The following is a 12,974-nucleotide window of genomic DNA, read 5'->3' on the forward strand; positions in this document are numbered from 1 at the left end:
CCGACAGAGCGGCGCTCCCTCAGCACTGACCCTCCGACAGTGCGGCGCTCCCTCAGCACTGACCCTCCAACAGTGCGGAGCTCCCTCAGCACTGACCCTCCGACAGAGCGGCGCTCCCTCAGCACTGACCCTCCAACAGTGCGGCGCTCCCTCAGCACTGACCCTCCAACAGTGCGGCGCTCCCTCAGCACTGACCCTCCGACAGTGCGGCGCTCCCTCAGCACTGACCCTCCGACAGTGCGGCGCACCCTCAGCACTGACCCTCCGACAGTGCAGCGCTCCCTCAGCACTGACCCTCCCACAGTGCGCCGCTCCCTCAGCACTGACCCTCCGACAGTGCGGCGCTCCCTCAGCACTGACCCTCCGACAGTGCGGCTCTCCCTCAGCACTGACCCTCCGACTGTGCGGAGCTCCCTCAGCACTGACCCTCTAACAGTGCGGCTCTCCCTCAGTACTGACCCTCCGACAGTGCGGCACTCCCTCAGCACTGACCCTCCGACAGTGCGGCGCTCCCTCAGGACTGACCCTCCAACAGTGCGGCGCTCCCTCAGCACTGACCATCCGACAGTGCGGCGCTCCCTCAGCACTGACCCTCCGACAGTGCGGCGCTCCCTCAGCACTGACCCTCCAATAGTGCGCCGCTTCCTCAGCACTGACCCTCCGACAGTGCGGCGCTCCCTCAGCACTGACCCTCCGACAGTGCGGCGCTCCCTCAGCACTGACCCTCTGACAGTGCGGCTCTCCCTCAGCACTGACCCTCCGACTGTGCGGAGCTCCCTCAGCACTGACCCTCTAACAGTGCGGCTCTCCCTCAGTACTGACCCTCCGTCAGTGCGGCACTCTCTCAGCACTGACCCTCCGACAGTGCGGCGCTCCCTCAGGACTGACCCTCCGACAGTGCGGCGCTCCCTCAGCACTGACCATCCGACAGTGCGGCGCTCCCTCAGCACTGACCCTCCGACAGTGCGGCGCTCCCTCAGCACTGACCCTCCAATAGTGCGCCGCTTCCTCAGCACTGACCCTCTGACAGTGCAGCGCTCCCTCAGCACTGACCCTCTGACAGTGCGGCGCTCCCTCAGCACTGACCCTCCGACAGTGCGGTGCTCCCTCAGCACTGACCCTCTGACAGTGCGGCGCTCCCTCAGCACTTAGCCTCTGACAATGCGACGCTCACTCAACATTGACCCTTCGACAGTGCGGTGCTCCTTCAGTAATGACCCCCCTGTGGTGATATGCATCACTGTAAATACACAAGGGGTTAATGTAAATACACGTAGACTAGATAGACACTAGAGGGAGCACCAGAGACATGACACACAGACACTCAACCAATAGTTCAGTAAGATAGGACACGACCAATGGGCATTCACGATACACACAGGTGACACTACCACAGGGGGGCAATACACCAACCTATATAAAAGGACACAACACGCATAATCTTCCTCTTTCCAGTGAAGACACTCAGTGTGTACACAGGGTTGATTGAACATCACACCCACAATGTGGATTGTAGCAGACTGGCTCGTCAGTCTGAGTAGCTATAGAAGGATTAACAGGAGAGCGAATCCGAGTAGGAGAATTGTGAATAGTTTAATAAACATGTTGAAGTTATCTCCACGTCTCAACCTTCCTTTGTCAGACTGAACATCAAGGAAGCAGCTTATGCTACGCCTAGAGCATAACAAGACACCCCCGACAGTGTAAATTGCCGCAGTACTGACTCTCTGACAGTGCAACATTCGCTTAGCACTGACCCACAAACTCTACAACATTCCCTCAGCACTGACTCTTGACACTGCGGCGCTCCCAACTAAAGACTCTTTGATAGTGTGGAGCTCTCTGAGCACTGACCATCACACAGTGCGGTGCTCCCTGAGTACTAGCCTTCAGACAGTGTGACGTTCGCTCAGCACTGACCCTCCGACAGAGCGGCGCTCCCTCAGCACTGACCCTCCGACAGTGCGGCGCTCCCTTAGCACTGACCCTCCAACAGTGCGGAGCTCCCTCAGCACTGACCCTCCGACAGAGCGGCGCTCCCTCAGCACTGACCCTCCAACAGTGCGGCGCTCCCTCAGCACTGACCCTCCAACAGTGCGGCGCTCCCTCAGCACTGACCCTCCGACAGTGCGGCGCTCCCTCAGCACTGACCCTCCGACAGTGCGGCGCACCCTCAGCACTGACCCTCCGACAGTGCAGCGCTCCCTCAGCACTGACCCTCCCACAGTGCGCCGCTCCCTCAGCACTGACCCTCCGACAGTGCGGCGCTCCCTCAACACTGACCCTCTGACAGCATGGCACTCCCCCAGCACTGACCCTCCGACAGTGCGGCGCTCCCTCAGCACTGACCCTACGACAGTGCGGCGCTCCCTCAGCACTGACCCTCCCACAGTGCGGCGCTCCCTCAGCACTGACCCTCCGACAGTGCGGCACTCACTCAGCACCGACCCTCCGGCAATGCGGCGCTCCCTCAGCACTGACCCTCCGACAGTGCGGCTCTGCATCAGCACTGACCCTCCGACAGTGCAGCGCTCCCTCAGCACTGACCCTCCGACAGTGCGGCGCTCCCTCAGTACTGACCCTCCGACAGTGCAGCGCTCCCTCAGCACTGACCCTCCGACAATGCGGCGCTCCCTCAGCACTGACCCTCTGACAGTGCGGCGCTCCCTCAGCACTGACCCTCTGACAGTGCGGCGCTCCCTCAGCACTGACCCTCCGACAGTGCGGCGCTCCCTCAGCACTGACCCTTCGACAGTGCGGCGCTCCCTCAGAACTGACCCTCCGACAGTGCGGCGCTCCCTCAGCACTGACCCTCTGACAGTGCGGCGCTCCCTCAGCACTGACTCCCTGACAGTGAAGCGCTCCCTCAGCGCTGACCCTCTGACAGTGCGGCGCTGCCTCAGCACTGACCCTCTGACAATGCGACGCTCACTCAACATTGACCCCTCGACAGTGCGGTGCTCCTTCAGTAATGACCCCCCTGTGGTGATATGCATCACTGTAAATACACAAGGGGTTAATGTAAATACACGTAGACTAGATAGACACTAGAGGGAGCACCAGAGACACGACACACAGACACTCAACCAATAGTTCAGTAAGATAGGACACGACCAATGGGCATTCACGATACACACAGGTGACATTACCACAGGGGGGCATTACACCAACCTATATAAAATGACACAACACGCATAATCTTCCTCTTTCCAGTGAAGACACTCAGTGAGTATAGACACAGGGTTGATTGAACATCACACCCACAATGTGGATTGTAGCAGACTGGCTCGTCAGTCTGAGTAGCTATAGAAGGATTAACAGGAGAGCGAATCCGAGTAGGAGAATTGTGAATAGTTTAATAAACGTGTTGAAGTTATCTCCACGTCTGAACCTTCCTTTGTCAGAGTGAACATCAAGGAAGCAGCTTATGCTACGCCTAGAGCATAACAAGACACCCCCGACAGTGCATATTGCCGCAGTACTGACTCTCTGACAGTGCAACATTCGCTTAGCACTGACCCACAAACTCTACAACATTCCCTCAGCACTGACTCTTGACACTGCGGCGCTTCCAACTAAAGACTCTTTGATAGTGTGGAGCTCTCTGAGCACTGACCATCACACAGTGCGGTGCTCCCTGAGTACTAGCCTTCAGACAGTGTGACGTTCGCTCAGCACTGACCCTCCGACAGTGCGGTGCTCCCTCAGCACTGACCCTCCGACAGTGCGGTGCTCCCTCAGCACTGACCCTCCGACAGTGCGGCGCTCCCTCAGCACTGACCCTCCGACAGTGCGGCGCTCCCTCAGCACTGACCCTCCGACAGTGCGGCGCTCCCTCAGCACTGACCCTCCGACAGTGCGGCGCACCCTCAGCACTGACCCTCCGACAGTGCAACGCTCCCTCAGCACTGACCCTCTGACAGCATAGCACCCGCTCAGCACTGACCCTCCGGCAATGCGGCGCTCAGCACTGACCCTCCGACAGTGCGGCTCTGCATCAGCACTGACCCTCCGACAGTGCAGCGCTCCCTCAGCACTGACCCTCCGACAGTGCGGCGCTCCCTCAGCACTTACCCTCCCACAGTGCGTATCTCCCTCAGCGCTGACCCTCCGACAGCGTGGCACTCCCTCAGCACTGACCCTCCGACAGTGCAGCGCTCCCTCAACACTGACCCTCTGACAGCATGGCACCCCCTCAGCACTGACCCTCCGACAGTGCGGCGCTCCCTCAGTACTGACCCTCCGGCAGTGCGGCGCTCCCTCAGCACTGACCCTCCGACAGTGCGGCGCTCCCTCAGCACTGACCCTCTGACAGTGCGGCCCTCCCTCAACACTGGCCCTCCGACAGTGCGGCGCTCCCTCAGCACTGACCCTCCGACAGTGCGGTGCTCCCTCAGCACTGACCCTCCGACAGTGCGGCGCTCCCTCATCACTGACCCTCCGACAGTGCGGCGCTCCCTCAGCACTGACCCTCCGACAGTGCGGCGCTCCCTCAGCACTGACCCTCTGACAGTGCGGCGCTCCCTCAGCACTGACCCTCCGACAGTGCGGCGCTCCCTCAGCACTGACCCTCCGATAGTGCGGCGCTCCCTCAGCACTGACCCTCCGACAGTGCGGCGCTCCCTCAGCACTGACCCTCCGACAGTGCGGTGCTCCCTCAGCACTGACCCTCCGACAGTGCGGTGCTCCCTCAGCACTGACCCTCCGACAGTGCGGCGCTCCCTCAGCACTAACCCTCCGATAGTGCGGCGCTCCCTCAGCACTGACCCTCCGACAGTGCGGCGCTGCCTCAGCACTGACCCTCCGACAGTGTGGCGCTCCCTCAGCACCGACCCTCCGACAGTGCGGCGCTCCCTCAGCACTGACCCTCCCACAGTGCGGAGCTCCCTCAGCACTGACCCTCCGACAGTGCACCGCACCCTCAGCACTGACCCTCCGACAGTGCGGCATTCACTCAGCATTGACCCTCCGACAGTGCGACGCTCCCTCAGCACTGACCCTCCGACAGTGCAGCGCTCCCTCAGCACTGACCCTCCGACAGTGCGGCACTCCCTGAGCACTGACCCTCCGATAGTGCGGCGCTCCCTCAGCACTGACCCTCCGACAGTGCGGTGCTCCCTCAGCACTGACCCTCCGACAGCGCGGCGCTCCCTCAGCACTGACCCTCCAACAGTGCGGTGCTCCCTCAGCACTGACCCTCCGACAGTGCGGCGCTCCCTCAGCACTGACCCTCCGACAGTGCGGTGCTCCCTCAGCACTGACCCTCCGACAGTGCAGTGCTCCCTCAGCACTGACCCTCCGACAGTGCGGCGCTCCCTCAGCACTGACCCTCCGACAGTGCGGCGCTCCCTCAGCACTAACCCTCCGATAGTGCGGCGCTCCCTCAGCACTGACCCTCCGACAGTGCGGCGCTCCCTCAGCACTGACCCTCCGACAGTGTGGCGCTCCCTCAGCACCGACCCTCCGACAGTGCGGCGCTCCCTCAGCACTGACCCTCCCATAGTGCGGAACTCCCTCAGCACTGACCCTCCGACAGTGCACCGCACCCTCAGCACTGACCCTCCGACAGTGCGGCACTCCCTCAGCACTGACCCTCCGACAGTGCGGCGCTCCCTCAGCACTGACCCTCCGACAGTGCAGCGCTCCCTCAGCACTTACCCTCCGACAGTGCGGCACTCCCTCAGCACTGACCCTCCGACAGTGCGGCGCTCCCTCAGCACTGACCCTCTGACAGTGCGGCGCTCCCTCAGCACTGACCCTCCGACAGTGCGGTGCTCCCTCAGCACTGACCCTCCGACAGTGCGGTGCTCCCTCAGCACTGACCCTCCGACAGCGCGGCGCTCCCTCAGCACTGACCCTCCAACAGTGCGGTGCTCCCTCAGCACTGACCCTCCGACAGTGCGGCGCTCCCTCAGCACTGACCCTCCGACAGTGCGGTGCTCCCTCAGTACTGACCCTCCGACAGTGCAGTGCTCCCTCAGCACTGACCCTCTGATCCCACAATATACGCAGCTACCCGGTGTGTGTTAGTTTGCGACAGTGGCGAGAGGCTTAAGAGATTGCTGTTGGTTTGGAGTCACATGGAGATCTGACTGGGTAAGAATGGCAGGAGGGTTTGATTTGATTTATAATTGTCACACGGGTGAGTATACAGTGAAAAGTATTGTTTCTTGCATGCTGTACAAACAATGCATACCGTACATAAGGAAGGAAGGAGAGACTGCAGAATATAATGTTACAGTTATAGCAAGGTGTAGAGAAAAGATCAACTTAATACGAGGTGGGTCCATTCAAAAGTCTGATGGCAGTAGGGAAGAAGCTGTTCTCGAGTCGGTTGCTACGTGACCTCAAACTTTGGTGCCTTTTTCCTGACGGAAGGAGGTGGAAGAGAGTATGGAGGGGGGGGGGGGGTGCGTGGGGGTCCTTAATTATGCTGGCTGCCTTTCCGAGGCAGCGGGAATTATAGACGGAGTCAGTGGCTGGGAGGCTGGATTGTGCGATGGACTGGGCTACATTCACGACCTTTTGTAGTTTCCTGCGGTCTTGGGCAGATCAGGAACCAGGTGGGGGTGGGGGCGGAGGGGGGGGGGGTGGGGGTGGGGGGGTTGCTCTTGTGAACCAGTTGCATTTTTGGTCACCTAATTCGAAATTCAATTTAAATTCCACTGGCTCTCATGGATGACTTTGAACCCGATTGCCCCAGAGCCTGAAGTAGGCCTCTGAGTTAATCCCATGACATTACCACCACGCAAACACCCTTCTCCCTGCCTTGTTAAGTGAGATTGTGAGGCAGAACGCCTGTGTCTTCGAGACAAATAACTCTTTCCACTGCTGCTTGATCAGACACTGGCTGATGAGGGCCTTGAGATGAGGATCTCTGGCACTTGATGCAAGAAATTGAGAGGAGCAGAGAAGCAAAATAAAAAACAGATGAGATCACACCAGAGGGCGGCCCGTGTGACTCTTCCTCGCCACTGTGAACCATGCTCCAGGCTCCACTGCGGTAGATCAAAGAGATCGGGCCTGTAGATTGCGCGAAGCCTGTGCGTAATCGGCCCCACAGGGATGTGGAGAAAGAGTGGATGAGATAAGGCGGAGGAGGGAGAGGGAGGGAGGGAGGGAATGAGAGAGGCGGTGATGTAACTCCATGGAAGCTGTGGGCAGCGAGGTCACTGCTGCCTCACAGCGCCAAGGACCCGGGTTCAACTCCTGCCTTGGCCAACTGTCTGTCTGACGGTTGCACATTCTCCCTGTGGCTGCTCCGGTTTCCTCCCCACAGTCCAAAGATGAGCAGGTTAAGTGGGTTGACCATGCTAAATTGTCCCTCAGTGTCCAAAGATGTCCAAAGGTGTGCAACTCGAGTGCCCCAGTTGCCCATAACACACCCATACCCACCATCACAGCTTCCAAAGTCAGATTGGCTTTCCTGAAAGTGAACCCTCGGAAAGCAACGGGTCCAGACGGGATCCCTGGTCGTGCACTCAGAGCCTGAGCGGACCAGCTGGCAGATGCGTTCGCGGACATAGAACAGTACAGCACAGAACAGGCCCTTCGGCCCTCAATGTTGTGCCGAGCCATGATCACCCTACTCAAACCCACGTATCCACCATATACCCGTAACCCAACAACCCCACCCCCTTAACCTTACTTTTATTAGGATACTACGGGCAATTTAGCATGGCCAATCCACCTAACCCGCACATCTTTGGACTGTGGGAGGAAACCGGAGCACCCGGAGGAAACCCACGCACACAGGGGGAGGACATGCAGACTCCACACAGACAGTGACCCAGCCGGGAATCGAACCTGGGACCCTGGAGCTGTGAAGCATTTATGCTAACCACCATGCTACCCTGCTGCCCCAACATAAAACATAGAACATCTTTAACCTGTCCCTACTCCACTCCGAGGTCCCCACCTGCTTCAAGAAGACCACCATCATACCGGTGCCAAAGAAAAACCAGGCAACGTGCCTCAATGACTACCATCCAGTGGCCCTGACTTCAGTCGTCATGAAGTGGTTTGTGAGGTTGGTCATGAAGCGCATCACCTCCATACTCCCAGAACGCCTTCATCGACTTCAATTTGCATACCGCCGCAACCGGTCCACAGCAGACACCATTTCCCTGACCCTACACTCATCCCTAGAGCATCTCAACAAGGACTCCTCCATCAGACTCCGATTTATTGACTACTGCTCCGCCTTCAACACTATAATCCCAGCTAAGCTCATATCAAAGCTCCAAAACCTACGACTTGGATCCTCCCTCTGTAACTGGATCCTCGACTTTCTGACCCACAGACCACAATCAATAAGAATGAACAACAACACCTCCTCCACAATAGTCCTCAATACCGGGGCCCCGCAAGGCTGCGTACTTAGCCCCCTACTCTACTCTCTATACACACACGACTGTGTGGCAAAATGTGGTGCCAACTCCATCTACAAGTTCGCTGACGACACGACCATAGTGGGCCGGATCTCGAATAACGACGAGTCAGAATACAGGAGGGAGATAGAGAACCTAGTGGAGTGGCGCAGCGACAACAATCTCTCCCTCAATGCCAGCAAAACTAAAGAGCAGTGATACGCTATCAATTACGACGAGACGAGAGTAGAGAGTAATCGAGGCTTTATTACACAGAGATGTGTAGCCTCCTGCAGCTGCTGCCGAAATGGCTGCAGCTCGGAGAGCACACACATTTATACTCCGCCTACTGGGCGGAGCCAGCAGGCAGGGATTTACCCTCATACCTGTAGTACAGGAGCCTTACCGTAATACACCTCAAATGCGATATATACAATACAACAGTGGTGACTACTACAAGCTGGTCATTGACTTCAGGAAGCAAAGTGCTGTACACACCACTGGCGGATTCTGGAGTCATCAGTAGGCCAGACTAGGGTAAGGATGACAGACTTCCCTCCCTGAACGACATTAGTGAACCAGATGGGTTTTGAGAACCGATGAAGCCAAGCTCATATTCCTCCCTAATTAACTGGGTTTTCAGCTGACAATTTGGCTGCGTGTGGAGGGATTTGAATTTGTTTATCCGGAGCGTCAGCCCAGGTTTACAAGTTCAGTAACACAACCGTGACTCCCAGTACGCTGCAACCAGGCGGGAGAGTGGCAGAAAGATGTAGTTGAGCGAAAAATAAATTGACAGCCTGCTCCCCCCCACCCCCCCCCCGCCCCCGCAGAGTTAGGAGTAAAACACAAGTGACAAAGCATTAAATTGCTTCACTTAAACGAGCGTTAAACTGCGGCGGCAGAGAGGAAATCAGTGTTTTGAGATAAAGTGGTAAATATTCTTATCTGCTGGGGGATGATGGGCCAGCGATGATGGTGCCGGAGAGGGAGATGGAGAATTGTCAGTCAGACGGAGAGCGTGAGGAACTGTGTGGTCAGCAATCTCCTGGCCTGCCTGACTGCCTGGAACATTCCGGCATGTTCTAGCATGCATCAGTGTGCAGATAATCTCCAGACCCCTTCCTTCTCTGGTCAAGAGCGAAGGAAACCATTTTGGGTTCCTCTTTCCTTTCGAACAGAACTATTTTCAGTGGGGCCGCATGCAGCCGGAGATTCTCCTGTGAGTGTTTGATGGGGACAGTGTAGAGGGAGTTTTACTCTGTATCTAACCCCGTGCTGTACCTGTCCTGGGAGTGTTTGATGGGGACAGTGTAGAGGGAGCTTTACTCTGTATCTAACCCCGTGCTGTACCTGTCCTGGGAGTGTTTGATGGGGACAGTGTAGAGGGAGCTTTACTCTGTATCTAACCCCGTGCTGTACCTGTCCTGTGAGTGTTTGATGGGGACAGTGTAGAGGGAGCTTTACTCTGTATCTAACCCCGTGCTGTACCTGTCCTGGGCGTGTTTGATTGGGACAGTGTAGAGGGAGCTTTACTCTGTATCTAACCCCGTGCTGTACCTGTCCTGGGAGAGTTTGATGGGGACAGTGTAGAGGGAGCTTTACTCTGTATCTAACCCCGTGCTGTCCCTGTCCTGGGAGTGTTTGATGGGGACAGTGTAGAGGGAGCTTTACTCTGTATCTAACCCCGTGCTGTACCTGTCCTGGGAGTGTTTGATGGGGACAGTGTAGAGGGAGCTTTACTCTGTATCTAACCCCGTGCTGTACCTGTCCTGGGAGTGTTTGATGGGGACAGTGTAGAGGGAGCTTTACTCTGTATCTAACCCCGTGCTGTACCTGTCCTGGGAGTATTTGATGGGGACAGTGTAGAGGGAGCTTTACTCTGTATCTAACCCCATGCTGTACCTGTCCTGGGAGTGTTTGATGGGGACAGTGTAGAGGGAGCTTTACTCTGTATCTAACCCCGTGCTGTACCTGTCCTGGGATTGTTTGATGGGGACAGTGTAGAGGGAGCTTTACTCTGTATCTAACCCCGTGCTGTACCTGTCCTGGGAGTGTTTGATGGGGACAGTGAAGAGGGAGCTTTACTCTGTATCTAACCCCGTGCTGTACGTGTCCTGGGAGTGTTTGATGGGGACAGTGTGGAGGGAGCTTTACTCTGTATCTAACCCCATGCTGTACCTGTCCTCGGAGTGTTTAATGGGGACAGGGTAGAGGGAGCTTTACTCTGTATCTAACCCCGTGCTGTACCTGTCCTGGGAGTGTTTGATGGGGACAGTGTAGAGGGAGCTTTACTCTGTATCTAACCCCGTGCTGTACCTGTCCCTGGGAGTGTTTGATGGGGACAGTGTAGATGGAGCTTTACTCTGTATCTAACCCCGTGCTGTACCTGTCCTGGGAGTGTTTGATGGGGACAGTGTAGAGGGAGCTTTACTCTGTATCTAACCCTGTGCTGTACCTGTCCTGGGAGTGTTTGATGGGGACAGTGTAGAGGGAGCTTTACCCTGTATCTAACCCTGTGCTGTACCTGTCCTGGGCGTGTTTGATGGGGACAGTGTAGAGGGAGCTTTACTCTGTATCTAACCCCGTGCTGTACCTGTCCTGGGAGTGTTTGATGGGGACAGTGTAGAGGGAGCTTTACTCTGTATCTAACTCCGTGCTGTACCTGTCCTGGGAGTGTTTGATGGGGACAGTGTAGAGGGAGCTTTACTCTGTATCTAACCCCGTGCTGTACCTGTCCTGGGAGTGTTTGATGGGGACAGTGTAGAGGGAGCTTTACTCTGTATCTAACCCCGTGCTGTACCTGTCCTGGGAGTGTTTGATGGGGACAGTGTAGAGGGAGCTTTACTCTGTATCTAACCCCGTGCTGTACCTGTCCTGGGAGTGTTTGATGGGGACAGTGTAGAGGGAGCTTTACTCTGTATCTAACCCCGTGCTGTACCTGTCCTGGGAGTGTTTGATGGGGACAGTGTAGAGGGAGCTTTACTCTAGTATCTAACCCCGTGCTGTACCTGTCCTGGGAGTGTTTGATGGGGACAGTGTAGAGGGAGCTTTACTCTGTATCTAACCCCGTGCTGTACCCTGTCCTGGGAGTGTTTGATGGGGACAGTGTAGAGGGAGCTTTACTCTGTATCTAACCCCGTGCTGTACCTGTCCTGGGAGTGTTTGATGGGGACAGTGTAGAGGGAGCTTTACTCTGTATCTAACCCCGTGCTGTCCCTGTCCTGGGAGTGTTTGATGGGGACAGTGTAGAGGGAGCTTTACTCTGTATCTAACCCCGTGCTGTACCTGTCCTGGGAAGTGTTTGATGGGGACAGTGTAGAGGGAGCTTTACTCTGTATCTAACCCCATGTTGTACCTGTCCTGGGAGTGTTTGATGGGGACAGTGTAGAGGGAGCTTTACTCTGTATCTAACCCCGTGCTGTACCTGTCCTGGGAGTGTTTGATGGGGACAGTGCAGAGGGAGCTTTACTCTGTATCTAACCCCGTGCTGTACCTGTCCTGGGAGTGTTTGATGGGGACAGTGTAGAGGGAGCTTTACTCTGTATCTAACCCCGTGCTGTACCTGTCCTGGGAGTGTTTGATGGGGACGGTGTAGAGGGAGCTTTACTCTGTATCTAACCCCGTGCTGTACCTGTCCTGGGAGTGTTTGATGGGGACGGTGTAGAGGGAGCTTTACTCTGTATCTAACCCCGTGCTGTACCTGTCCTGGGAGTGTTTGATAGGGGCAGTGTAGAGGGAGCTTTAGGAATCGGCGTAGTGTGAGATGGCTGGAGTGACGTGTTTCAGCAAGTTGGATGGGTCACAAAGCTTCTGGCAGCTGAAGCTGGACCAGGCTGTGCACGTTTAACACACCCTTCGGGCGCTACTGCTGCTTGAGAATGCCATTCGGCATCATATTGCCGTTTGAAATCTTCCATCGTGCCATGGATCACATAGTTGAGAGGTTACCAGGAATCCGAGTTTATGTCGATGATATCATAATCTAGGCGTCCATCCGAGAGGACCATGACAGAAGGCCTTTCAGAGACCTGCAATGTGATAAACTGCATAGGACATGTTTAACGTTATCATGAATATCAGGTTGTTTAAAGAAAGGTCACATTTGTAAATATTAATGCTGCCAAAGAAAGGGGGATGTGGTGATATACATGCACACATCAATGTATATAACTGTCTGTCAGTGCACATAGTTATCAGTATGACATCCGACCAGCAGGTGGCGATAGAGATCTATCACATGACACGAGACACCCACCAGTTGCTGGAAGTCGTACATGAGGATAGTCGCACTTAGAGTAACTCCAGGAGAATTCACTGAATTCATTTAGTAGCCATCGTCTGCATTATGGTTCATTAGCTTTCATTTCCACATGTTTGTTAATAAACCATCTTTATAGTTGAACAACTTTATTTTCTGTGTCCATCATTGCAACTGAGTATATCACAGACCACAACACCACTCACCGCTTTGAACTGGTTGCTCGAAGTGTCTAGGACATCCAGATAAAAGATGTTTGTCCTGATATCGAGCCCCGATGGGAGTTGATCAACCGGGGGCTTAGATTCAGCCTATTCTCCAACACATTTAGAGTAGATTTTACC

This window comes from Scyliorhinus canicula, chromosome 21 (genome assembly GCF_902713615.1).
Source record: "Scyliorhinus canicula chromosome 21, sScyCan1.1, whole genome shotgun sequence".
NCBI classification, from domain to species: domain Eukaryota; kingdom Metazoa; phylum Chordata; class Chondrichthyes; order Carcharhiniformes; family Scyliorhinidae; genus Scyliorhinus; species Scyliorhinus canicula.